Here is a 23,918-nt window from a genome sequence, read left to right as displayed (position 1 = left end):
GAAAAAAAATAAAGCTTTTCTGTAATTATGGTTATCTCGTAGAGTCTACATTTGTTATAGCTGCTGGGGTGCTGGAAACTGGTGTTTGTTAATACCTATATATATTCTGATTTGTTTTTAATCTTGGAGATGTTTTGCCTGCTTCTGTTCCTCATCACTGGCCACTCATGCGAGCAGGCTTGCATACTAGCATGCCGAGTGGCTGCAGCCTCGGGAAGATGTTGGCCTGTGCATGTTACCTGGATTTGTGTGCATGGTACTACCTACACCTTGTTGACTTTTCTCACTCTGAGGGATTAGCATCCAATCAGGGAAAACTAATTAATCTTGTTTTATCAAGTCGCCCAGGGAAATGAGTGGCCAAAATAACCAGAACATTAATGCTGGCAGCAGGGACGGAAGGCAGACGGGCTGGATTAGAGTGTGCGTGGTGATGTGCACCTCTGCATCACTGTTCTCAGAGTATATGGTTTCACCATGGGTCCTAGTAAGAGTAACAGGACTCTACTGTCCCCACAGAAAGTCTCACTTGCTAGCTCCCTTCTTTGCCTCACACTGCATGTGATAATACCAGGCAGGACTTGAATAATACCCACTTGAATGTAGCTATTCCTTTTCTCCCTATGTCTCATGGCCATTTTCAGACTGATGAGGAACCATTCTGTTTCCATTTTATAGATGGAAAAGGAGAGACTTTGAAAGGCTGAGTGATTTATCCAGGATGATGCAGCAAATCAATGGAAGGAAAAGGGATCATGCCACTCCATGCAGTTTAGGAGTGCCTTTAACTGCCCCATGGGTTTTCTAGGCAAAGACATGCAGGTCCCCAAAGAGGCAGCTTCCATCACAGGAAAGTTCCTCCATTATTTCTGGCAGATTATTCCTGTGAACAGTGGAGAAATGCAAAATGTATTATTCATCTCTCCTACTCATAAAATCAATACCTATCAAAATACAAATACAATTTAAATCAAAGGGCACTTGTTGAGTGCAGATCCTACTAATTGGGTATGATTTCCCAACAATTTCTTAAATTATTTATCCAAGGGATGGGCAGCAGGCATTTTATGTGCCCCAGAGTGAATATTATAAACCTCTTGTCATGATACAGCAAATGTAAAATGTAGTGCAATGCCGCGTGATTCATAACCTCAATGAGCTAATGTAATATCAATACACATCAATCTGCGCAAAAGAACCCTGTCTCATCTTAACATCCAACAAGATGTGTTGAAAGCCAATAACCTTGTGAAATGGACACGTATCAGTGAAGAATACAGATGGTACTGCTAGGAATCTGTTAAAAATGTAATGCCCACCTGCAATGGAAGTTACTAAACCACCGTCAGCCAAAAAGAGGTTTACATCATGCATGGACATTCATCATGAAAGCAGCTCCCTCCAAGCTGGCTATTGGCTATGTAAACAATTCCAACAATTCCACTGTAAGATCTGGCCTTTTTTCCTTCTGCTGGTATTGCTTAGTCTACCTCCATAGTCAACATCTAAATAATATTTATGCCATATCTAGTTAATCACAGTTTTAAAGCCTGTAAAGGAAAAAAAAATGTTTTGAAGATTTTTGTGTACAAATTAGGTAGCAGCTTTCTTGTAAAATGAAAGGTTTAGCATTGTCATTCAGTAACATAGATCAATGCTCTTCAATTTTTAATCATAAGGATTTTTCTTATGCAGCTTCTTTGGATCTTAACTTTCAAATGTATGCTCCCATCCACACAGCAGATCTTTAGATTCCATCACATCAGGCATGCGCCAACTGAAAATCTTTGGTTCCATCATCTAAATGTGACACCAACTCACCAATTTGTTTCTTATCAGTGGTTCAAAAGAACAATCGGAAATACTAGGGAAGTTTTATCCCCGGTTTTTAAAACAGATGGCTTTAAAAGTGAACGTTTTGTTAATTTACTTTTTCCTTCATCATCTGACAACAGTTTAAATGCAAGCGTAATTTTGAGGCCTAAACTAAATTGTTGAACACGGTGCTGCTGACACTTCAAAGACAGCAATACATGAGGGGCTGAAGTAAAACCATCAGAGTAATTCAGATCATATATTTCTTACTCTGTTACTTCCTCTCTAGCCTTAATGGTGACCAGGCACACAACCAAGCTGTCAGGAGCCTGAGAAAAAGCTGTAGTGGTCCATAATGCCTGCATATTTCAGCTGCTGCAGTCAGCCTGTGATCTTACTACACTGTTGGCAGTACTTACGTGCAATTGTGCAACTGAGGATGCAAGGCAGAGCCTTAACTCTGAATTTCATGGCATTTTAAAGTACAAGTTAGAATTTTAATGGTATTTAAGCCTTCCTTATTAGTTGCACAATAAGTGTCTCCCAGCTAGCGTTCTGCAAAATCCTTCCTGATTGTCTGTAAAAGACACTATTTGAAAGTCAGAGAGCTGAAGGTTGAATGCTAGGTGTGTAGAAATGGATCACTGTGCCTGAACTGTTGGGAGGAATAAGGGAGTCTAAAGAAGCACTGCATTAAGATATCATGGGCTAATAGAGCTAGCAGCACAAGGTATAAAAAAAAGCATAGCATGAATGCATTGGTTCTGTAGGATAAATTCACCATCAATTAGGCATCTCTCCTGCTTGTATTTTTGTTAGTTTTAGTGAATGGGAGTTTATCTGGCAGGCGTGAAAACAAAATCAATTCCTTGAGTATTTAAGTCCTAGCTACATCAAGTGAAAATAGACAATCCTACATTTAATGTTTTGCACTTTCTCATTCTATTTAAATGAGAATGAGCTACCTGGAAGGAGCATCAAACATTGCAGCTACTGTTTAGCAGTATTTTAATTTTCTTTTTCTGACTAATTCCTTTCATATATTTTTAAAAAGTATTCAGTTGTATATTAGTGACAGCAAAGGTTATCTAAATTACCACCATGGACACTAATTTTGTTTCAAATGGAGGGTAGGAGCACATCTGTTTCAAACAGCTTAGTAATGTGACTTTTGTGAGTTCAGATCATATACAGTAAGACTACTTAACTGAGCTGTCATGTACACAACAACTTCTTTGCAATAGTACTAACAAATGGATCTGTATAACTGCACTAGCATTTCGGTGCAGTGAAATAGGTTCCTCTTCTACTCTCCCCTTGAAAATGCAGCCCTGTGCTAGTGCTTTGTGGATACCAAACAGAAGTGTGTGTCCTTCCACATGGCAGACGTGCTATTCACTGTATAAATGTATTGGTTAGATATTCTATATTTTGCTTGCATTTCCCTTTGAGCAAGGCATGACATTTTTGTAGTTGTAACCAACACTATTTTTCAGCCATGAATTATTATAATTATATAACATTATAAACATAATTGAGGTAATAAAAGTTTAAAAAGAATTCTAGATTATAGCTCTGGATTGTATTCAGAGGTGAAAAGTGTGTGGGTTTGCCGTACATCACGCTGGTTTAGGAAGGGTATAGTTTGGAAATGATCACACATGGGAGACACCAGCTGAGGGGCATATACCTTAAATATGAGTGTACACCAAATGGCTTATTTAAATAGGAAAATATGTCTTTTCCACAGGTGTGTACAACCTGCAGATATCTACAGTGGGCAAACTGAATGTAAACAAATTGAAATGTATTCAATTCACAAAATTATCATGTAAGTGATTTTGCCTTAAACTGCAGAAGGATCAAAGAAAAGCTTTGCAGAATAGATCCTCCATCATGGAGACAGGGAGGCAGAGGACTGCAGTGGTGCTGCCTGGCCTCTGTTGTGGTGCAATCTGTAATCCACCTGTCCTAGAAGGCAGGAAAGTACGATTATATTAATTTTTCAGAGAGAGAGCTGAGACATGGACCATGCCTGCACACATAAGGGAACTGTAAAAGCTGAGGGGTTGAAGAAAGCTGTGTGGAGGCCTTGGCTAATACCCTAAATCATTAGACCATCCTCACAAAATTTATGTTGCCAAGTCTGTTGCTGCTGAAATCTGAAAGCAAATGTTAGCAGCCAAGAACATCATGCTAATTAATCGCCTCAGGAGGACACAGGTTCCAAGGTCTAATGAAAGATGGAATCCAGCTCCCATATGTCCCATTTGATAGCCCAAGGAAACATGCCCACATTTTTCACAGAAGCGGTGAGAAATGTCCAACTACTTGTCTCTTAGCTGAATAAAACTCATCGCCAGACCCAGAGATGGAAATGGCTGCTCATCAGCACTCAGCCTGAAAAGTCAGCCCAGGACTTTTTGCTGAGGATCCATTTTGATTCACCATGTTGAAGGCAGCTTCAGAAAGTGACAACTGAGCACCAAAACACCTACCTGTGCTGTCGTGTCAGCCAGCAGAACAGCAGTACCCCATCCCTTGCATGCATCTACCCTGTCACTTTGCCAGTTCATTTAAAGGAATGAAATAATAATAGAAACAAAAATAAGGTAGCATGTCACGTTCTTGACAAAATACTGAAAAGAAGACAAAGGCATCAATATAAATGCAGTCAACAGTGTGTGCCAGTGCTGCCTCGCTGTGCTATAGGCTTGTTCTTGCTTGAACTTGAAATTCCTGTAGATGGGATGTTCATGCCAGAAAGCTACTGGTGCGTAGCAGCAGGGAAACAGCGAGGGCTGACAGCCTCAGCGCTTTCCTGGAGGCAGAGGGCTGTCTTTGGGAGTATAGCCCTATTTTGAATGGGAATGTCCCATCTCTGTGTGACTCTAAGACACATGGAATCCTTCAGCTGGCTTAAAGGTACAATGTTTCTTTTTGATATTTATTGTGAGAAGGATGTGTCTGTTGCCAAGCCAGTTGTTGGCTGCACACATGAGGAAATTCTGTCCTACATAAAGACCAGCAGGTTGCTGTGCAGGTGTTCTGGCTGTACCCATGACCTGCCATGTTCAGGGTGAGGCAGGTATCATCTCCACGCACAGGAAGTCGGTCCTGCTTTCCTGGTGCAAGGTCTTTGACGTGACTCCCAGGTTTGTTTAAATGTAAAATTGACTAATCGTGCTGTTCCTGTGCACACTGTCTTGTTCTACAGGACCTGATCCTGCAGCGTGAATGTCTTCCATGTGTTACAGCAATGGTCCCAGCCCAGCTGTCTTTCTCAGAGGACTGTAGGATGCACCTCAGTGGCCACCGAGCAGAGCAGCAGGCTAAGGGCAAACAGAGAGAAGCAGCAGGACTGTGGAGCAGGACTGTAGCAGACCTCAGTGTATAACCCAGGGCTTCTGAATCCCCCATTATCCACCAAAACATCATTAGTATTTGCTAAAGGGTCAATTTTTGGAAATTCACCAAATTTTCACCTTCATCTTTTATCTTTTATATGTGATACACACAAAATAGCAAATCTTGACACCTTGTTTAGTGAAAATGGGCACAGGGAAAGCAGGTTCAAATTGCATGGCAAATTTTTACCTTAAGTATTGAAGAAAAAAAAAAAAAGATTCTGTCTACCCTGAGATTAAAAGAGCAAGAAAAATAGGAAGGTCAAGGTAAGTAATTGTAACACAGTAGCTATTGTGTGTTTCCTCTAGATCTCACAGGTTCATACAGAATAATGACATTTCTAAACTTCACTAACTTCCAAGTAGAAAGGCCTGTGGGATAAAGTTAGACATGGTGTTTTTCAGCAATTTGGCTTCATTTTCCCTCAAGATCTTAGGTGATATAAAGCTCAAAAGGATCTCCTGATATTAGTGTCCAGGAGATGAAATCAATGCTTATGAGTACATGTTTTGATAATACAGCTCAGAAAACTGAAGCAATTATTATTATGGAAGGACCAAGGTGATAAGTACCATGTTCTACATGAACAACTGTCAGTCAGACAAGCCAAGAAAGGTCACAATCCATTATATTAATGCCATAAATGTTATCATAAACTGACATAAGGATGGTAAACTGGGATTCTTATCTTTTTTTTTTAAAGTACTGCTGTTGCCAAATTTCATTGTGGCCTGGAAAGTGAAGTTTATTATTTATGTTTCTCTGAAAAAAAAGGACTTTTCAGCATAACAGAACTAGTTTCCTGAACATCTACATAATTTCTTTTTAAATTTTACTTTAAAGTAACTGGCTGAAGTGTCAGAGCAGAATCCAAGATACCGTGGACAGCTGAGGGAGGAAAAACCAGCAACACAATAATTCCTGACTATTTAGATACTGTCACATCTGCATCACTTGGGCACCCCTAGGCCTCTTGCCCACATGCTGTGGGCTGCTCCAGCTGAGTACGGCACGAACAGAACAACAGAGGTGGGAGCTCCTGCCTTTGCGACTGACCACACCAAGCCAGGACGGCGTCCTTGTGCAGATCACTCCCTTGGCATTAATTTTTTCTCTATATCAAATGTGAACCAGGGTGACACTCCAGAATTTATAACAGTGGAATGGGAGTGTATAAATCATATTTTATTTCTTTTGTGTTGCTGAGAATATTCATTCCCTCATAGAACAGGCAGCTCAATGGCTGTCACCAGTCCTAGGCTCCTCTGAATTCTGGGACCTTGGACTCCCAGAGGAGTATCACTAGGGTCAGAGAAAGCAGTGCTCTCTAATGAGGCTTTCTTCTTGCAAGCATCAAGGGATGCTGCGTCCGTTGCTCACCATGTAAGAGCCAGTAGTAAACTGATGTTACTTCACATAAACCTGTTCCCCACACAGGCTCCTTAGCAAGGGTAAGGGAGGTGACCTCTGAGCCCATCCATGGAATCATAGAATCATCAGGTTGGAAGAGACCCACCGGATCATCGAGCCCAACCATTCCTATCCAAAACCAAAGCCTTGTGTCCACACTCACTGACTTTACAAATTCTACAAAGGAATGTTATCACCCTGAAATATGGATGCATTGGAGGTGAAACAACGACCCAGTTAACACTGGACAATTTGATTTCTAGCATTTGGGGGAATGGTATCGCAAATTCCAGAAATGCAAGAGGAATTTAAGGTGGGATTTATGTCTCATGAGTCCAAAAACAAAAGCAGGGTAAGTACTTCTGGAAAGTGCTATGCTGTATTTACTGACCACAACAGATCAGAGGTGTGCTCTTATGTCAGACTTAAAATTCAGCATTTCCAGCAGACTCATGCTGATGTACGGGTGTGATAACATTGACGCAGGCAGGAGACAACCACTGGTGAGTCACCACACCATTTCCTCCAGAAACCGCCTGTCTACAGTAGGCATCCCATTGCACTGCTGATCTAGTCTGGCTTGTAAAAATCACCAATCTAGTCTAGTTTGTACAATCCTCAAATAAGCCATATTTGTATCATGCAGGTAAATGCTCAAAGTGAAACCAATATGGGCTAACTTGAATTGTATAAGATAACTGCAAATCATTACTTCGAGTGAGACCATAATGCTTGGAACCACAGGCAGGAAAATGCATTTACAGACTATCAAATTATCTTTGGATAATAGTGTATGCTTTTCGCTGGTGTACTGCGTGTTCTGATAGCTGAGCAAATAATACTACATCTGGAAAATGCTCAGAATTTCAAAGAGAAGAGATTTCATAAGTAGAGTACTTCCACAGGAGAGACTGGCTTATCTGCATTGTTCTGAGGGAATATTAAAACAAACAAACAAACAAAAACCAACAACCGAAATAAAGTAGTGATTTTTTATGACTCAGAACTATTAGAGTAACATCCTATGATAAGCAAAACCTTTAGATTATTTGTCTATTTTATAACATAACCTGCTTCCTTATTCATGAGTTTACTTCTCTTTGTGAATTGCAACAATATTATTTTGATCAAATGTCTTTTCAGAACTTTTAGAAACAAATCAAGTAGCTAAGAAACCACAGCAGTTTGCATGCACAAGTGCTGCTTGAATATAATTTTTTTCAAGTACATTTTTAGAGGAAAAGGAGCACCCTTTGAAATTTTGGAACTAAAGCTTTATACCACAGTGCTGTTTATGATGTCTGTAGAAGTGTATGACACCCAAAGTGCTTTTAGGATGCTCCAAGGTATATCAAAGAGCATTAACTTCAGCACAATTGAGAAAGCCCCTAGATTCACTTATGAATACATTTTTCTTACATCCTGTATGTTAACTACAGTTAACATAACCTTGGTCATTGAGAATAATCCAGAGAGTAAGCCTATTAGGTAAGATTTAGCATCTACATTTTTCTGCTCACATCTGCTTGCCTGACATATGTAATCTGCCTGGATGTCACAGTTTACATCCTATTTTCATTGGAGGATAATGTAACTTGATCTGTGTCTTCATCTCCTTCTCCATTTCTCCAAGAAAAATCTCTGCTTGTCAGATCCTCCTTACCAGTGCTCTTCGGTGTGATCCCTAACCATGTCCTTTATTAAAGGCAAGTACGTGCAAGATCTCCAGGCAAACGCACAATTTATCATTGTTTGTGCAAAGTGGGTGCTGAAAGTGTTACTTAAAAGACAGTAAGAAAATAAAAGTGACATAGTAATTTCCTAACCTGAATTTTCTGTACTTCCTTCTCTCTCAAAGCTCTGGCATATCACTATTTTAGCAGCAATCAGTCAGTAGTAGCCTTCTGAAGATTTATGTTTCCTTTTAATTCTTACAAAACCGAACTGTAATCCAGTAATTTTAGAACAGCTCAGTCCAAGAGGTAAATTAAAATTAGGAAAAATTAGACCATTTCTAATGAGATGGTTATTACACTGAATACTGATGATTATTGGTTCTGCTTAATAAAACTGTCAGCCAATGCAAAATATATATTAAGTGAAATTACATTACATTATATTTCTATCAACTCAGAAATTCAGTGTACTGCTTTCCCACAAACCATGGGCATCACAAAATGTTAGACAGTGCTTCCTTTTCCAAATAGGATAAAATGTGGACCTTTCAAGAACAGCTGTTCAAAACCCTGATTTAAAGCCCATTAAATCTAATGTGGTAAGGATTCATGCTGACTTTTGTGCCACATAGAGTAGGACATCACTAAAACAAGCAGCGTTCTCTCCTTTTGTCCATGCTAAATATCTAGATAATACTACTGTGGCGAATATTTATGGTATAATTAGCCTGTTTCTGGAAGAAAAAACTTATAGGCACACATTCTCAGCCCCCTTGCCTCATGGAATTCATTGCTTGTCAGTTCACCTGGTCTTCTGTTTTGATTTGCCTGGCAAGTTAGGAGACAGACTTTATAGAGTAAACTACACTTTTTATTTCCAAGGTGAAAAACAATGAGGAAAATTATCCATTACCTAAAAATGAGATCCTGCTGTACAAAACTCAACACTGGAGCCCCAAATGCTGAGGTGAACCAACACCCTAGAGTCCTATTGACTGTCCAGAGACATGACTGGCTGGAAAATCTGAATGCTGAGCATTTATTTGTTTAAAAGCAGGACACGGTACCAAAACTTGCCTTCAGCAAGGACTGCTGTGCTGAGGAACAAGCACCATCCCACTGGGAGGGTGACTCCCTGCCTCTGCACAGGGAGCCTAAAGACGGAGGAAGAAAGTGGAAGGGAAGCTAAGAGTAAGAGTGCATTTCTGCTACCCCACCTTCTGCATGTAAGGTTTCATTTAAAAAGATATGTTTTTGTGGAATATTTTAATATAAACTAAGGCACATTTGTCTTACAGAAAAGGTGTTTATTGCAGGTACAGTAGCAGTATATTTTATAGATTCGGAGAAAGATTGAACAAGCAGTAACAGCTGCATGACTTGATATGCACCTATGCCAATCAGCCTGGTGAATTGGGGCACGGAGTCGAGCGAGTCTTTCTGTGGTGCATGTTGAAACCTGGAGAAGCACAGATTTTCCTATACAATTTTATTTCTTTGAGAATGCTATTGCTCTTGCAAACATCAATGTATAATCTTAAATGAGGATGATAACATGGTTAATAAGCCACAACACATGTGGTTATAAGGTTTTTATCATGCTTTGAAACATTTACTAATCAACAAGATTTCTCCTTTTATGAAGCCCATTTTGTAGAGTTCCATAAACAAGGTTCAACAGTCACAATTTCATTAGCATTATATTGTTGCCATGGTAATGTGGTACCAATTCAATTGATGGGCTTTTCATCCTGGGCTTATTATAGAATTGCTCTTCCTGTCAAAGATACATCTATATGGAAACAGCAAACAGCTCTTATCATCTGAATATTAGCACAAAATTTCATCATATGCTAATTTGGATAGGAACATATCACGTTATTGGCATCAGACACAGAAATCGTCAGAGACACAATAGAAGTTACTAAACATTGTACATGGCAAAGATGCACTCTAAAATCAGAAAAAATACTTGCATTGTTTGCTGCAGTATCTGAATTTGTTATCGCAAAAGCACTTGGCTCTGCTGTGATCCTTCTCTGTAACGCTGTTGGGAAGGCACAGTGCTGCAGGTGGTAGTATCAAAGGGAAAAAAGCAGTAACAAATGCTAAAGAATAAAATGTGAGCTGAAAAGATGTTGGTCCTTCTCCTATCTGCACGTTCTGCAGCATGTTTTGGGGAAATCGCTGCCAAATACAAAGCGTTCGTTTCTTGGTCCATAAAGTGGGGATAATGACTCCTCTGCCTCCTGTATGGAGCACCTGGCGTATAGCGGATAACCAGTGATAGCTGGTACTGCTAAACATTATTATTAAGTAAAGCAGCAATGTTTTTAGCAGCTCCAGGAAAATACACTGCACAGATCTACAATTTGAGAAATGTCACTGGGAGAATCTGGACTCACCCAGAGAAGCACAGAAGAGTTGGCAGACCAAGCAGGCAACAGAACATATGCACTTATGGAGGAAAGATACTCACATTGTTAAAAAAAAAATCATGACAGTTTGTTGGTTTTTTTAAAAAATAAAAAATATTGTAGGCTACAGGAAATGTATCTGCAGCAGTCTGACCAAGGAGAGCAACGATACAATATAAGGTAACAGTGGGGTGGCTTGTTTATTTTATGTTGAAACACTTGCTTGTATATTTTCACTGGTTTTTGATGATTGTTTCTTATTTAGATAGAAAATATCTTTTCCATCCTGATACATAATATTCAGACTATCATTTCTCAGCTTAATCATATTGCATCCTTTGCAGCAGCAAGGGTAAATTACAGACAGGAGAGTATTCAGTATAATCAAAGATGTGTTCCATTTTACATGATAAGTTTTGTCTGATTTACAAAGGCAGTATCTTCTCCAGCTGAGCAAGGAAAGAGACATTCACTTGCAGATCAAAAAAAAACCTCAGAGGAGAGGCTGCTCCTCCATTAGGATCCTATTATTCATGCAAAAGTAACCATTGTTACTACTATTATCTATTTATTTACTTTTACCGTGATATAGCCACAAGGCCCAGCTGAGTAAGGGACCTCTTTGTGCTAAACACAGCAAAGCACACAGAGAGCCACAGTCTCTTCTTCAGACAATTTAGAAGCTTAAGAGCCATGAGAAAGACCAGAGAAGAAAAAGTAGAAAGAGGGAAAGACAGCTTAAGTAGCTGACCGAACGTCAGTGAAGTTGTCTTTCCATCCGCATGCCCGCCCCACTGCAAGAAGGAGATATTTGGAGATATCCTCCCTCAGATTCTGAGGATTCAGACTCTAACTTGTACGTGGAGCTACGCTTTACCCCCTAATTTCAATGGCTGCATCTATGTTGCTGAGCAGGGGCAGCCTGAGGCAAAGCTTGAAGTCAGCTGTGCAGCCCACCCATATTACCTATTAAAACACCTTCAGGCTGGCTCCAGGGCAACCCTGTTAATCCTCCCAGGGACAAAGGCTCAGGAATACCCTATGTTTTTGAGCATGTTCAAGGGCACCAGGGTCAGGATACCTGCCAGAGGAATATTAATGGGTTTCAACACCACAATTGAGGCAATCGGGATCAGGCTTTCTTCCTCTGTGATAGGGATTTCCAAATCCAAGCCCGAACAGATGGAGGGGGAGCAGAGAAGAGAAAGCAGGTTTTGGTCACCAGAGCAAAAAGTCTGTTTGCACAAGAGCACGAAGGCTTTGATCAGGAAGAAATTTAATGTCTTAGATGAGGAAAGCATTGGCTTGGAGATTGTCTTGCTTTCTCTCTCTCTCTTAAAAATCCATACTATAAAAAACTGTTAAACTCTTGGGGAGGAAGGATTCATCTTCTGATCAGTAAATACTTCCTTTTGTTGTGTGGTGCCTGCTGATTTTACTGCTGTTGCAAGCTTTTAAAATGCTTTCAGGGAATCTCATTAGATTTTAACTTTTTTTTTATTATTAGGGAATCTGAAGAGACTTTATAATAAACCCAATTTAACTTTTTTAATAAAAACTGCAAATAATAGGCAAGCAAGGATTTGATCTCACATATGGACCTGATAAAATTCTGATCTATAGTAAAACTCATTAGGCAGGAATCTATTGTCATCACATTAATGAATATAAAAGCTGGCACCTTTAAAATGGCAATATTAGAGTAAGCCTATATATTTTAATAATGGCTTTGCACCATGCATTCAGTATTGGTGAAGATTAAGATTTAGCCTGCAGAAGTAATATCCATTATGATGGGATTGTCCACAGTGAATTGAGTAGGACATTTGCTTAATTAAAAGTATTTATCTTAGATTATTTAAGAAGTATGTCCTACTACTGAACTGATGATATAAATTAGTTTCTTATAATCAGTTCACTACTGATGACTCTCTTTATATTAAACAGAAGAAGAAAAAGGTAAGAGAAGAGTGAGAGGAAAGTAATAGACCCCAGTGCCTGAGAATTTAAAGGAACTTTAGAAATAATGATTAACACTATGTCATGAGGAGGAGATATACATGATCACACCTACAATGCAGACAGCTAAGCAGACCCTAGAAGGGGGCATGTCCAGGAGAAATTTAGGAAATAAAACAATGAACAAAAGCCCAGATTCCCATTCCTACTCAATGGACCTGCGCTAATTATCCTTCCCCTAATGAGGCCTCAGATGGTATATTTGAGATATTGGGAGGTGACCTTGAGGACTAGGGGTGGGACAGGGTGCTGCCACAGTAAGGAGGCATAGTTGGGGCAGGATGAAGGCCTGTGGTGTGGGGCATCTCACAGGGTCTTGGTGATGGCTTTTCCCAGATGTGGGCAGGGTGCCGGGAGAAGCAGAGTTGCTGTCTTGAGCAGAATGAAGAGCAGAGCAGAGCCAAGGCAGAAGCCAGAGCTACTGGGAGGGCAGGAACTGGTCTGACCTGCTCCCTTGGGTGGTTTTAGTCACCTGTTTATAAAAGTAAAAGGTAAAGACAGAGCTCTAACTGGACGAGTGTTTCAGCCTACGTCTCCTGGGCTAGCCTATCTTCCTTCCTTGCCGTGCCAAATGGCCCATGGAAAACTGTAGATCTTCAGTCTGTGGGGACAGTTTAACATTGGCACCTTCTGGGGTTGCTACTACAAGGTAGGGATGCTTCTATCTCCTTTGAACCATCCGGTCAGGTCAGGAACGCTGCTTATGTGAACAGCTCATGACTCCCACAGCAGAGACCTACTTGCCTGCTTCAAGGAAAACCCTCTTGCCTGTGAGGCAGCCCCCCAAGGTGACTGGACCTTTCACCAGCCAGACATCAAATCACTCTCTAACTAGTTTTGGCTGAGTTTGCCTCTTCTTAGATAGGGCTTGGAGGACAGAAAAGAAATATTTCTTTTCTTCATGACACAACTTGTTTTCTTATTATTTCTTCTTGTCTCCTTTTTACACTCCAAGCATTTTTTCTTTCTTCATAAGTTAATAGGAAGAAATATTGTGCCCCCTACTCTACTAATTTAATTTAAGTAATTTGTTTTAATTCTTATTCTATGATTCAAGTAGCAAGTGACATTTATTGATATATGTTACACCTCTGAAACACTAGGAAAAAATATCTGGCCCATTCTCTGCTAATATGGTCTCAGATCATGTTTTAGGAACAGGAACTACTCTGCATGGAACCACCATGAGCATTTGCACAGGATTGGAGCTGTCAGTGAAGCGTGTGGCCACAAAACTGGTTTTGATTTCTCCATGTGATTTTCCAGGTGAGCCTCGGACCCTGCCTGTGTTCTGTGCTCCCAGACCTCAGCCCCACGATGGCAGACAGAGTGACATCCAGAGCCTCGCTTCCCCCAGCCACTGCAATGGGCATTTGCTGCTCCCGGAGCTGCCCGCACCCAGCAGGACACTGGCTGCCAGACACCTGACCCAGATTGACTGCTGACAGAGACTCTTTGCCCTGCTTGTTGCCGCCTGCCTATCTTATTCTTCTGAGTTATGTCCCAGCTCACTCCTGTCCCACTGTGCTGCTGCCTCCAGGCTGTGTTGAGTTTTCAATTATCACAATATACAATGCAGATGCTATACAAAACAGCTAGTGTGACTCAAACAGGCTGAGTTCAGTAGAAATAAAGTTAAATAAAAGAGACTGCTATAATACCAGGAGGCTGATTGCAACCACAAGATACCAGTGTCATATCCTGTGGCTTTTATGTTGGTAGATGTAGGTTTTAGCCATTAGAGTCTAGCAATCCAGCAGATAACAACGAGAGAAAATGGATCAGCCTGTCTTCAGTTGTGAATAACTGATACACTTTCACCAACAAATGCAGGACCTGGTAAACTGCCAGAAGGAAAAAAACTTTGAGATACCTACAAACATACTCAGACATATAATATATGGTAGCTTCTAAATATGTGTAACTTAAACTACCTGATTACTCACGTACAGTGAGTCAAGAGAGCTCTGACCTCGGACAATAGATGTGCTCTTACATTGTCAACTTCAAATTCAGGCAAGGAAATAAATAGCAGGCGTATATCTCAACTTATGTATTTGTACAAAGAATAACAAACATCCAAATCAAGTGTCACCATAGGGGGGGAAAATGCTATGACAAAAGAGGGAGAAAAAAGACAATAATGTAAAATGCGCCTGTTATTAACTTTTAGAAAAGCTCAACAGCTAGAATTTTAGAATGTGATATGTAGACAAATGTCAAGAGAGCAACATATTAAGTGTGCTTTTCTCCAGAGCAAAATGAAATAGACATACAGAGCAAATTATAATATTTAGTATTTTCAGGGCAAATTCTATTTGAGGATCATAAAGTAATTTGGAAGCATTAATGAATTAGCCTCACATCTAGATTTCAGGTAGATAATAATGAAAATTATTACTATAAATAAATAGTTTTATTATCATTCTTGCTCAAAAAATTGAATATTGCAGCGTAGAGAATTTATGCATTTTTTCAAAGTCTGTGTTTTACTACTCTAACTATCCTTCTCTACACCTATTATATATCTAGTTTTCCAAATAGTGTGTGATATACTATTCAGTTTATGAGCTCTAAAAACCAACCAGCTGAGCTTCCTTATGAAATAGCGCCTGTGAACATCTCCATTTGCATTTGAATTCTCAAGCAGTGACAATCCTGCTTAAAAAAATATAAAGGAAAACAGAATCATGAAAATCAGTGCAAAATCTGTCAAGGCCCCATCTGTGATGGGGTATCAGAATATCACTAAGAAGCTCTAAGGAACAAAGTTCATTCCAAGTCTAACACGTAGTGCTTTTTGGTCGATGAAATTAATTCAAGCAGGGCGAAATGAGAGCAAACACCATGAAAAACTCTATTTCTCCACTGAGGAGTGAAGGAAAGCAGCATCTCTGCTGGTATGTGATCTTGGGTTTGGCACATGATGCCATGCTTAAATAGTAAGGTTTTACACCACAAAAATACTCTGTGTGCTTATGTATCCTTTTGATAGCCATGTATACCTGCCGTTTTTCTGAGGATTGTCAGGGAATGACTGATCTCTGGTCCTGATAACTTAGATTGTGTGTGCTTGTTGCAAAAAATAAACTTTCATAGCCAGTTACCTGATGTAGTGTGGAAAAAAATATGATAGACTTCACCCTGGCCTTGAAAATTCCCCCACAAACTTGTTTACTTCCTCTTGTATGGGAATACAGAAAGGTTTGGCACACTTGTTTGCAGGATATGTATATATCTCCTCTTTAGGATCTGCATTCCTAAGAGTCTTGACCTTTGCTTTTTGGCCTTACACATGCAGCATCTGGGATTAACTAAAGGAAATAGGAAAACCACGGCATTCACACCATTCTAATGCACCATATTTTTTTCTTTCCTTTTTTTTTTAACTGAGTATGCAAATGTTTAGTTAACTGGTCCGCATGTTTTCTCTTTATTGAATTGCTTTCACTGTGGCAAATAAATATTCATAAAGAAATGTGGACAATAAATCATTTCAAATAGTTCAAAGCCATTTTCCTTCTAGACTGCATATATATTCAGCTGTGACTTGCCTTTAATATTTCATTCAAAAGACAGACTTGTAGAAGGACAATAGAGATAATGTGTCAAGTAGTAATTAAAACAGGGAGTAATGATTAAAACCATTTTGATCTACATTGTGCTCTGTCAAATTCATAATCTCCTGTGTTTGTTAAGATGACTTTCTACTTGCTTTATACAGAAACTCAAAATAAAATTCTGTTTGAAGACACTGCATAGAACAAAAGATTTCAACCCTGAGCTTGTGGGATACAGTCTTTTCCAGCTCTGTAGTTTAGGTATATCTTCTGTATCATCTAGCAGGACAAAACTCAGGCAGGCACTGTCCCTCCTGCTAGTATTGTGACTTTTCTGGGAAGCAGATCTAGATGCAGGAGAGAAGAAAATCAAGGGCCACGGCAATGTGTGTGGGCACATGTAACCTCTCTCATCACTTGTATTTAAGCTAGGAGCTCCAAAAGAAATCAAAGTTAAAGGTCTGGGTAGCTTATATTTTTGAGGATCTTGGTTTAAATCCAAGTAACAATGATGCTTCTTGTCTCATTATACGCGTTTTGGCTACTAACACACATATTTGGCCCAAACTCATTATCTGTTCTGATTTATTGCTGACTTTAGGCCCTGATTCAACAAAGAACTTACATACAGACTTAAACAAATTGATTTAGGAAAGCATCCCTCTTTGTGTTTAATCTTGGGCAGACATTCAACTTTGAAATCAATGGGACTTATGAACAGCCCTGACCTTGGGGTCTAAATGGCTGCTGAATCAGTGTATTGACAGAAACATACTGGAAAAGATAATATCCATGTCTAATCAGAATTACAGTCTCTACTTTCATGGGAAATTACCCATAGATAACACATTATTCTGCTCAAGAAATCCATTTTATAGCATTTATTAGAAAGCCTTAATTCACGTTGCTTGTTTATGCCAAAGATACCAGACAAACAGTGTCATTCCTTGATAGTGCATCTGTAGTATTCTTTAAATGAAAAAAAAACCCAACCCCAAAACAGGGAAAGTGCTGGCGCAAGTAGCCATCCCTTATTACTTACTGGCAGGCTTTCTCTAGCACCTGCCACATAGCAATGAGAGCAGCAGGAGTAAGAACAGTAGAAGTTTCTGGTATGATGTAGAGGCTGTATAAGTGCAACTATGGGCAAATCTATGAGATTGCAAGAAGCAGGTGGTAAAATAATTAATGCTGCATGAAATAAAACAGTCTTCTTGCCATTTTTAAAAATGCTTCACACAACAGCTTCTTAGATGTTGTTTGTAGAGTTGAAACAGAAACATATAAGGAGAAGGAAGTTATGGTGGGTCCCATCATGTCATCTAATTCAATGAATTATGAATATGAAGATCATAAGAAGATGCTTGGTGCCATCTCTCTGTAAAACTATAGAGGGATACAAATTATTCCACTGAGTTCTGGAGGTAGATTTTGGGAATAACACATAAAGAACATCTATACAGTGTTCACCTGGCTGACAGTGGTGGAAATTCTCACTGTTGCCTCTATCTATCCTAATGCTGTGTACACTTGCTTGAAAGGTGATGGGTCAGGAATAAGCAGCTGCTGTATCGCATGCTTATTGCATCCAAGCTCTGTATTCCCTGCAAGCCTCTGAACACAGGTCCCTTAGATCAAATGTCAGACTGTAAGGGGAAAGCACAGCTGGTCAGGACCTATTTTATCCTCTTGTATTCTCAAATTACCAACACCCCCCGCCCCCCGAAGCTCCCTTTTCTGTCATATCATCTACTTTACCCCAGGAGAGGGTGAGGTTAGAGCAAATCTGTGTTCTGAAACAGTTGCTGCTTCTGCTAGGCATTTCCATATATGGTCATGAATTGGAGCTAAATTTGCTTAATTTAATATCAGCTGCTCTCAATGAAATCAATTAGTGACTAGCAGGAGCAAAAAGCTTATAGAGCTCAAGGTGGGCAGGAACAGGTCCTGGCTGTATCAAAGGGTTTTTCTAATGCGAAGGGTTGCTAGAAGGAATAATGGATCTGTGCTACAGTGTTAGTACCTCCTTAATTAGTTCTTTAGTTTCTGCTTAAATCTCACTGATTCAGAGAACTTAATTACAGAGGTGAGTTATGCATCTGATTTACAGAGTCTGGGATCTCACTTTTTTTGAGGAACTAGAAAGAAGTCACTTGCTCTGTTCTGTACCAGACAGTATCCCTGTATGCCTAAGCATCTTTATCAGAAGTGTTTGGTTATGCTGCTTCTTCTTTTTTTTATTTCTTTTTTTTTTTCTTTTTTTTTTTTTTCCTTTTTTCCAAGCAGGAGGTTAATTCCAACTCATAACAGATGTAGACCATCCCCTAAGACTCAGGATCAATCAGACAGAAGGTGACAGTTATCCTTGACATCTTTGGATTTACTTTGGTTTAAAAGTCTGATTTGTGTCCTGCAGATCCATTATTTACTAAAATAAATGATACAAATGCAGCTGTAGTATGCTTGAAAAATGACAAAACTAGATTGAGTTGATACTCAAGTGTAAACTGTTCATCACAGAGGAATAAGAAAAAAAGGCACCTGATGCTGCAATGGAGTTTAAAGCAAAAGGTCCACATCATAAAAAGGGTAAGTGAGAAGAAACAATGAATAACAGGTGGTAGAAGAACAAGGGGAGGGGATAACAAAACAAGGGGGAAAATGTATTGAAGGAAGAATCTTATACCAAAGAAGTATTTGCAGTCTCAGAGGTATGTTTGTGGCACTTCAAAAAAGGGCTGACTAACTTTCTAAGACAGTAAAACTGGAATGAACAGAGGAAAGGGAGGCATGACAGCCTGTAGCAAAGAGTTAGAAGAAAACAGAGAAGAAAAGCATAAGGCACGTTCTGGTTACTTATACGTCCTCCCACACCTCTTTCTTTGTGAAACATCCTGTGGCTCTGTTAGCATGGAGATAGGAAGAGCAAAAGTAGATGTAATGGCTTAACGATGCTGGTGTGTCCTGTGACTAAACAGTTTGATTTAAGATACCAGTGTTTGGAAATTAGGTACTGATCATTTATAAAGCCACAAAGAGGAGGAAAACAAAAAACCACAAACCCTGGAGGGTATACTTCAGATGCTCAGTTACTCAAGTAGGAATCAATGTGTTACAGTATTAAAACTTGTCCCGAATAGACTCATATTTTGAATACTTCACTCTTTGTATTCAGTATCACTGTCATCTTTTATGGAAGAAGTGCAAATCCTTGAAGTTTAGATATGATGAACTTCAGATACGCATTGGTTTAGAAGAAACTGCACATGCTGTTCTATATAATCAAAACTAGGAAATTAATTGATTTGGCCTTCAGTGGAGTTTTCAGTAATATAAATAAGTCCAGAGTCTGTTTATGACTTTGTCTCTATAAAGTTTAAAGGTCTCTTTTGAGAGACCACATTATCAAAGCTTAGCTTTTGCTGTACATACAGCTTCATCTGTGCAGTGATTAGGCTTTTGTCAGCACCTTGGTCTTGCTTGTTGCAGCCCTGGATGCACAGGCTTTCTGAGAAAATGTTGTAAGGAACATGAGGTCCTATTCCTTGTATTGAAATTATTGGCTAAAACTATATTTTGGGGTTTAAAAACTCCATTTACAGTGGTTGCTCTTAAGGTTGGAGATGTAGTCTTCCTCCTAATTGATGTTTCAGTGGTTCTTAACAAGATTGATTTGTGATATAGCAATGGCTGCTCTTGGTTTTGTTCTGAACTCCTTTCATACAGTGCATCCTTCTAAGCATTCCTTTATGTTGGTGGGACACGACTGCTTGTGTAGTCAAGGGCTCCAAAAGTCATCGAGAAAAATGGCTTATGGTGGACTCACACCAGATGAAACAGTTTTCTCATCTGAGGAGAAAATATTTGCCCCTTTGCTTGAGATGATGAAAGGTTTGTTCATTGGAAGATACAGAACTTTGCTGCAGCTAATTATGGATGACTGAGCAAAACTGACCTCTCAAATTTCCATCAATGAATGCCTTGATTTATGAACACACACTGTGTTTTGCAAACAGCAGACATCACAGACAATGACCTTCAGTAAATGGAACACCAAGTAACGATATTGGCAAACTTCTAGAATTTGTCAATATACTGAAATGAAATACCTTCTAAACAAGTTATGTGTAAATTGGAGAATGCAAATCACTTACTGTAGTGCTGAAAAAAAGAAGTTGCAGAAGAAGCTTTAAACCTCATTTCACTGATGCTAATCTTGTGTATAAATGCTATTCTTTGCCTCCTTTTCTACTCCTACAAATGAGGCAAGGCACGGCTAATGGGCATTATGTCAGTAGAAAATTTGAGCTATGGGAAATCTCATTTGTGTTTTCAGGCTTGCAGGGCTAGAGTAGAATAGGAGCTATTAACAACCTCTCTGGGCTGCTGTGGAACAGTATAACTGAGTGCTAGCATAGTCAAGAATCTGGCCCTAGATGTTCTCTTAACAGAACAGGCATGTGAATCTTCTGGTTTACCTTTTAAGTTGGAAATATTTAATTGAAAGACTTTAATCAGTACTTTATGTAATTTAAACCTGATGCAACCAAGTAACCTGCCTCTGAGAACCTTTCCAACCTCTCCAGAGCTTTCCAATCTTCCCAGGACTCAGTGGTATTTTGATGAATAACGTTTCTAGCATGCTAATTCTCTAGTTAATTATCATCAAATACCTAGACAGACTTTCTGCAATATTAGATAGGGTTCAAAAAAAAACAAACAAGCAAACCCTTCAACCACGAGCAGAAAGGAATTACAAATTCAGGAGTATATACAGATTTCCAAATCTTGAACTAGTGGTTCATTACACTATCTTGGTAGTAAAATATAGCATTTTATAGTAGGTATCAAGAACAACTGATTTTGAAATTAAAAACTAGAATCCACAGATAGAGCCTTAAATTGTATATTAAAAAATAAAGCTGTAGAATCATTAAATAGCAAACCATGTTTTCCTCCAACCAAATATGTTTTGGACAAAGGAATTCTATGTTGGTTTTTTTTATTTTGTATTTGAGTGCTTTTCTTCAACCTTAAAGGAGAAAAAAAACCAAACCAAAACCATACAATACAGATTATAAAAATTCACAGATCTATATAGAACTTAGTGTTGGTTATATCAACTGTATAATTCCTATTCCAAAACACTTTGAGTTTACACTCAGTCATGAATATTTCTAACGTACTATTCCCATCTTCATTTTGTTCTATGGAACTAGTATGAGATGGAGGTACAGACTTAAAAGGAAAAAAAGTGCTACTGGAAGAAGCTAAGCCAGCTACTTCTTTCTCTGCCAGACTCTGCACTCTTTCAAAGTCATCCTGCCAATGCTGAGGCTTGTCCCTTGCAAGATGACAACCTACATCTACAGTGATCTGCACTTGCTCAGTGTCACATTACTCAAGCAGTGTAAAATCGAGCGAATTGTGTTACCATGGCTTTAATGGGGGTGAGGAGAGCTCATAGCCTTTAAATGGCTGGTATGTATTTGCAAAGCATATAACCCAAAACCAGAGCTGACAGTTTAAGTATATGATGGGAGAATAACAAACAAGCGTAACAAACAGATGGGCCAGCCAGTCTGTTACAACGTGGTTCAACTGCAGGTCTGGCTGTGTGTGTTGGGGGAGATCCTTTATTTGTCATAGTTCCATTGACTTTGGTATTTACAATACCTTTATTTCTGTGACTTTGATTAATTTCTTCTGTGATTGAGGGGGAAGGAACCAAGAAAATAAAAAGGCGTTTTAAATCCTATGATACCCTGTTCTTTTCAGGCTTGTAGTGGATGTATCCAGTGACAGTGACATAGGTTCTTTCTGCAATAAGTGTGAAATGACAAGCATGTATTTATATATAATCTCATTGTCAGTATTTGACAAGCTTAAAAAAAATGTTTTGGCTATAGAAACTATAGATGTAGGTGTTATGAGGCATGTGGGTGGGATCCTTCAAGTTTTTTTAATATTTGAAGCAGGAATTTGCTGTGTGGGTTAAAAGGACTAAGTCTGCATCCCTCTTGCCCTCCATAAGTTCCAGACAGGTGGAGATCATGCTTTCCCAGCCAGCTGTTGTGACTGCAGTCCACCTTATGCAGGCATTCTGCAGGATGGGGGAACGTAGCTTAGCCAAAAGTTGCCATAGCAATAGATTATTATGCAGTTAGAGTAAAATCTTGGACATGTAAGTGCTGCAATGAAAGAAGTGATAATTGGTACAAGTTTAGGAAAGAAGCTGTATGGGACATAATCCTAAAAAAAAAAACAACCCAAAAAACCCCAAAACCCAAACAAAAATAAACCAAAAAAATACAACCCAAACCAACCAAACAAGAAATCACCAGTAAGAAAACACAAAACCTTTTACTTTGCTGCTCTGTGTAAAAGTGGATGGCTCCACAAACAGCATGATCTTTTTTTTGTTTGTTTTTTAAGATCTAACCCTGCATGAGGTAAATAGCACCCAGTATAATACAGTACATGACTTTTAGGCATACATTTCAGTATTCCATGAAAGATGTTTTCCTGTGTGAGACTTAAATATGGAAAAAAAATCCAAAACCAAAAATCCAAACAGGTAAAACAACAGATGACCAGAGAAGTGATGACATTATGTCTGCATGACGTTTGCCTAGAAGAGCAGTCATAAGGTCAATTGGTATTATGGGGGGAAAAGGAGAAGAAAAAGTTTTGGAGGAAACAAAAGTAAAAGCAAGTATCAGATTTTTTTAATCTGATCAAAATCCACAAATTTAGGCATGAGATCGCACAATATAATCTTGTTTTATTTGTTGGGAGAGGATTTATTTTTTAAAGCATGACATGTCCTCTATAGCAGCAGTCATTTTCAGTGGGAATAAGATGCATTGATGTATAATGCTTGTGATAAAGGGTTAAGATCCAGAAGAAAGCTGGTTTAGCTCAGATTTTTTTTTTTTATCAAATTGACTATGCTTGATTCAATATAGTGATCTAATATGACCTCGATTAAATTAGAGAGAAAATGATGATGCAGACTGTCCTATTAACAGTTGCTACCTTAGGCTAGGATGGCAGTGAATTAACATCTTGCCCATATTTTGGAGGGACCTTCGGTAGGAATTAATTTCTCCTATTTATTCCAACCTTGCCAAGAAAGCAATAGCTGTTGCTGATTGTCAAGTTAGCTGTTTCTGAAGTGGTGAAGTAGGCTTCAGGAATTTCCTCAAAACAGTCCAAGACAGATGACTAACTTGCCATCAGCACAATAGTTCTGCAAGGACATAGGGATGTACTGCAAGTCATTAATATTAACTGAGCATCACTTCTCCAGTCAACAACCAAGGCTGTGGACAGTCTTTATCCATCATCTTATACCAGCAGTTGGGGGTTGCCACCACATCAGAGAACTGTAAGTGGAAATTTGCTTTTTTCTATGCAGTGCATAGGTCCTGGGTAAAAGTCAGCTCTATAGCAAGGTAGGGAAGAGAAATTTTCTTGAACTCTCCCATGAAAAACAAGGTCAAGTTTTTGTTCTTTTTGCCCTATTTGCTGGAAACTACAGAGCAAAAGGTGTACTGGTTAGTGCTTTGGGGGCTTCCACTTCGTATTTTCAGACCCAGCACTAAATCACA

The 23,918-nt window shown here is 39.1% G+C and overlaps 1 long non-coding RNA gene across 1 annotated transcript in view; it reads left to right on the top strand.

The window, feature by feature from the left end:
• LOC138723231 (uncharacterized) overlaps window positions 1-10,796 on the top strand; it is a 39,636-nt gene extending 28,840 nt beyond the window's left edge. Inside the window, exon 4 of the long non-coding RNA XR_011337837.1 lies at window positions 10,650-10,796. This is a non-coding gene — a long non-coding RNA (uncharacterized lncRNA). The remainder of the gene's footprint in view (window positions 1-10,649) is intronic.
• Window positions 10,797-23,918: the final 13,122 nt, after the last annotated feature.

This window comes from Phaenicophaeus curvirostris, chromosome 8 (genome assembly GCF_032191515.1).
Source record: "Phaenicophaeus curvirostris isolate KB17595 chromosome 8, BPBGC_Pcur_1.0, whole genome shotgun sequence".
NCBI lineage: Eukaryota > Metazoa > Chordata > Aves > Cuculiformes > Cuculidae > Phaenicophaeus > Phaenicophaeus curvirostris.
This window is presented reverse-complemented; position numbering and strand designations above follow the sequence as displayed.